The sequence below is a fragment of the Pseudonaja textilis genome, chromosome Z, assembly GCF_049901715.1.
Source record: "Pseudonaja textilis isolate UNSWEBS1 chromosome Z, rPseTex1.2, whole genome shotgun sequence".
In the NCBI taxonomy this organism is placed as follows: domain Eukaryota; kingdom Metazoa; phylum Chordata; class Lepidosauria; order Squamata; family Elapidae; genus Pseudonaja; species Pseudonaja textilis.
In genome coordinates, this window is record NC_142008.1 from 114,282,574 (window position 1) to 114,287,705 (window position 5,132).

Consider the following 5,132-nt stretch of genomic DNA (forward strand, 5'->3'; position numbering starts at 1 on the left):
TTGTTCTAGGACCAACTCTCTTCATATTCTACATAAATGACCTCTGTGATCATATTAAGAGCAACTGTGCTCTCTTCACTGATGATGTAAAGCTGTTCAATACAGCTGTTCAATACAGACAATACTGCTACCCTTCAAAAAGATCTTGACTATGTATCAGAATAGTCAAACAAATGGCAACTTTCATCTCAACAAATAAATTTTCTGTCTTACATATTGGCGCAATCCCTCCCCCAGAAAATAAAATACAAGCTGAATAGTCAAGACCTTGTTGATGATCCAAGCTCTGTAAAGGACCTTGGAATATTCACCTCAAATGATCTAGGTTCTAGAGCCCACAGTAACTACATAGCCAAAAAGGAATTAAGAGTTGTTAATCTAATCCTATGTAGCTTTTGCTCTGGTAATATCACACTACTAACCAGAGCATACAAAACATTTGCTAGACCAATACTAGAATACAGCTCATCAGTCTGGAACCCACATTATGTATCTGATATTAGCACAGTTGAGAAAGTCCAGAAATATTTCACAAGAAGAGTTCTCCACTCCTCTACTCATTGCAGAATACCTTATGCCACCAGACTCAAAATTCTAGACCTAGAAAAACTAGAACTATGCTGCCTTCGGTCCGATCTAAGTATAGTATATAAAATCATACATTGCAATGTCCTACCTGTCAATGAATACTTCAGCTTCAACCAAAACAATACAAGAGCTGGTTGTCCATTAAGACTCCAAGATCCCTCTCACAGTTACTGCTATTGAGCCTGGTTTCACCCAGTCTATATGTGTACTTTTGATTTTTCTTGCCTAAGTATAGGATTTTGCTTTTCTCTACACTGAATTTCATTTTGTTAGATATGGTCCAGAGTTCTAGTCTGTCAAGCTCCATCAGGATCTTGAGCCTATCTTCTTGGGTGTTAGCTATTCTGCCAGCTTAGCATCAGTTCCCCTCATCTAAGTTGTTAATGAAGATATTGAAGAGTACTAGGCCTAAGACGGAACCTTGTGGCACCCCACTGCTTACTTCCCTCCATGTAGACTTAGACCCATTAAGGACTACTCATTGAGTATAATATGTCAGCCAGTTTTGAGTCCATCTAGTGGGGGTGCTATCTATTCCACTTTTGTTTAGCTTACTAAGAAGTAGGTTGTAGTCTACTTTGTCGAATGCTTTGCTGAAATCTAAATATATTATGTCCACAGCATTTTACTGGCCTCCTAATTTAGTCACTGTTGAAAAATGAAATAAGATTGGTTTGGCATGATCTGTTCTTAACAAACCTGTGCTAACTGCTAGTTATTATGTTACTTGTTTCTAGATGTTGGCAGATCTGTTTTTTTTATTATCTTTTCCAGTATCTTCCCAGGTAATGATGTTAGGCTGATTGGTCTATAGTTTCATGGGTCTGTTTTTTTTTTCCTTTTTTGAAGCTGGGAACCACATCAGCTGTTTTCCAGACCTCTGGTAGTTTCCCGGTGCTCCAGAATTTTTGAAAGCCCCGAAACTATCTACAACTCAATTTTGGTATTCTGATGGTGTCACTGCCTCCACAGTCACATGACTGCATTTCTAGCATTGGGCAGCCAAGTCACTTTTACATCACATTACAACATTCTACAAACACGCGGCACAATTTACAATGTTCCTTACTGGAAACTGGCCAGTTACAGTACATATGTGCCTCAACCAATACTTTTCATAACTTATGACATGAATTCCAGGAATAAGTCAAGGACTACCTGCATTTTAATTTATAAGTACAAATAAGTGTGGCAACTTAGATTGACCAACTACCATTTCAGTGGTTAATAAATTACATTACCCAACAAACTAATAAGATTTCTATCTATTTCTTTCTATCTCCCATTTACCAAAGTACCTTAAACATCATTTTATATCTTATTTATACCTGTGGAATCTTGTAAGAACTCAAGATGTTCATCATGTAGAGACAAACTTGAGAGTTGGGTCCCCCAATGACTTCCACAATCTTGTTCTGAATATGACATTTGTAGTTAGGGATGAGCTTGTCCTGAGTGGATAGAAGTTCCATTGAGGCAAGATAGATCCACCTTGCCAAAAACTAGCTATTTAAGACGTGGAAGCCCAAACTGACATTGGGTAAGAGTTGGGTATTCTCATTTATTTCCTTCATAGCAAATACCAAAGCCAGAATATGCTGGTAATTCTGAGTGAACATCCTAGGTTATGAGCAATAAATTCCAGATTACCACATTCTTTAGATCTTATCACTAATTCTATCTTGACACGATCATTTGCATAGTTGCCCCTTGAAAATAGAAGGCTTATTGTATGGAATAAGTTTAAAACATACTATGTCAGATATACATTAACAGCATAAATTCACCCAAATGGATTAAATTCACCATCAATGCAAAACAAAAATATACAACAACTGTACAGAGTAAAAAATAAAGTGAAATAGTAATTTATATCAAACTATCTGCCCTGGAAGATTTGGATTTATCAAAAGAGAGCAAGGAATATATTAATCTAAAAATATAAAAGTAAAAAAAATAAAACGATCATGCTGGCTTCTACATATGCTCCAAATAAAAACGAAAAACCTTATAATATATTGCAAATTAGCAGATATTTAAAATATTTAAAAGTAATGCATTGTTTTCCCTTTTCTTTCTTTGCTTTCTTTTCTGCTTATGAACTTTTTGTACAACATTTTAATATGGTTAAACTTGCTTTGCCCAACTCTTTTTCCATTTTAAAAGGCATGATTATATGTACAATGTATATTTGTGAAGAGATATCTATGTTTATTATTATGAAAATTATATTCTAATTTAATGCATACATATATACATTAGATAGATAGAGAGATAAAAAGATAGATAGATGATAGATAGATAGATAGATAGATAGATAGATAGATAGACAGACAGATGGATATAGATGATATAGATATAGATAATTAATGATTGAAAGAGAGAGGGTGATGATAGATGATAGATAATAGATAGATAGATAGATAGATAGATAGATAGATAGATAGATAGATAGACAGACAGACAGATAGACAGACAGATAGATACAGAGGTGGTATTCAAAAGGTTCTGACTAGTTCTACAGAACCGGTAGAAGAAATTTTGAGTAGAACTGGCAAATTTTGAGGAGAACTGGCAAATAACCCCCTCTGACTGTTGATTTACAGTATCCTTCCCCTGCCATTGCCCACTAAGCCATGCCCACAGAGACTGTAGTAAAAAAAAATTGAATCCACCACTGGATAGATAGATAGATAGATAGATAGATAGATAGATAGATAGATAGATAGATAGATAGATAGATAGATAGATATGTGCTGATAGTACTGAATAAACATCCTAGGTTATGAACAATAAGTTCCAGGTTACCACATTCTTTATATTTTATTAATAATTCTTTATTGATAGCATCATTATTGTAATTTGCTGCTGGAAAATAGGAACTTTATTATATGGAATTAGCAATAGAACTTACACTTATATACTACTTTATAGTGCTTTACAGCCCTCTCTAAGTGGTTTACAGAGTCAGCATATTGCCCCCAACAACTTGGGTCCTCATTTTACTGACTTCGGAAGGATGGAAGGCTGAGTCAACCTTGAGCCTGGTGAGGTTCAATCTGCCAAATTGCAGACAGCTGGCTGCAGCAGAAGTAGCTTGCAGTACTGCACTCTAACTACTACACCACCAAGGCTCTATTAGTTATTAGAATTAGTTTGAAATATGCTATTTTTAAAATATGTATTGAATACACTAACAATATAAATCCATGTTAATGTTTGTTATTCTCCATAATAACACAACAATATGTTCCATAAATTGAAAAGACAAAATGTAGATATTGTTTACCTGAATGAAAAATAGATAGTTAGATGAGAGAGAGAGAGAGAGAGAGAGAGAGAGAGAGAGAGAGAGAGAGAGAGAGAGAGAGAGAGAGAGAGAGAGAGAGAGAGAATTCTGTTACATGTGCTATCATGTATATTATGTTATCAATTAACATACACACAGAAACAACACAGACACCCAGAAAGGCATAGATAGGGCTTCCGGTTTGAAGGGCTTCAGGGGCAGACAGAAATCCACGATCGTGCACAATTTCTGTCTGGGCTCGCCACTGGAGCGCCCTGAGCTGGCTGGTTTGGGGGTTAAGCCACCCCGTAGAGGTAGTGAAGAGGGGGGAGACCGCCAGCAGGATCAAGGAGAGCCGCATCTTTCCTCCTCAGCTGGCCATTACTCTCTTTCCTGAAGGCAGTTGCAGCGGTGGTCAGAAATGGCCACCACAAAGAAGACCTTGACCAGAAAAGAACATGAAGGAAGAAGATAAGAAGTGAAAGTTTTGGATGACCAGGTTAAATTGTAAAAGCTACAACCAAGGTACCCTGGAATTTAAACTTACAAAAAATAACATCGCTCCCAAAGAAGAGTCGGAAGCAGTGAAGGAAAGTGAAAAGGGAAAGGTTTTGTTTTGTTTTTTCTTCTCTCTCCTTCCCTATACTGACAACTAAGAGACTTAAATAAGAAATCACAAAATCCACTTTGACATCAATAGGCAATTAAGCTGAAAATAAAACAAAATGCCAAAGGGATAATAAAGATTTCTAGACATTAAAAACTTTCTTTTTCATAAGCAGGAAGGGAGAGAAAAAGAATAAGGGCAGGATCTGGAAGAGGGAGCAGACTGCCTGGAATTTAAAAGAATCTAAAGTAAAACTTCAACAAGACTTCTAAAAGATACATTTTAACTGAAACTTTGCAACTAAATAGTAACCCCAGGAAGAGAAAGAGAGAAAAAAAAGAGCAAAAAAGAAACAGCTTGCGTGTATTTGGATTATTTGGTGATCTTTGGATTTTTGGTTATTATATTTGAATGACTAAAATCAACTGTGTGGTTGTTTAAAAATTTATACAATGGCACCACTTCTGGATGAATTGAAAATGGAACTTAAAAAGGACAAAGAAGATGCACAAGAAGGGAAGGGTTCTTTTGGCTTCATTTTTCAATTCTTAGAAACGGAGATTTGGAACTATGAGAAACAACAAGAAAAGTCTGCAAAACAAGAAGACTGGGACAAAGAAGACGCCATCTTTAATGAACAAGTAATTC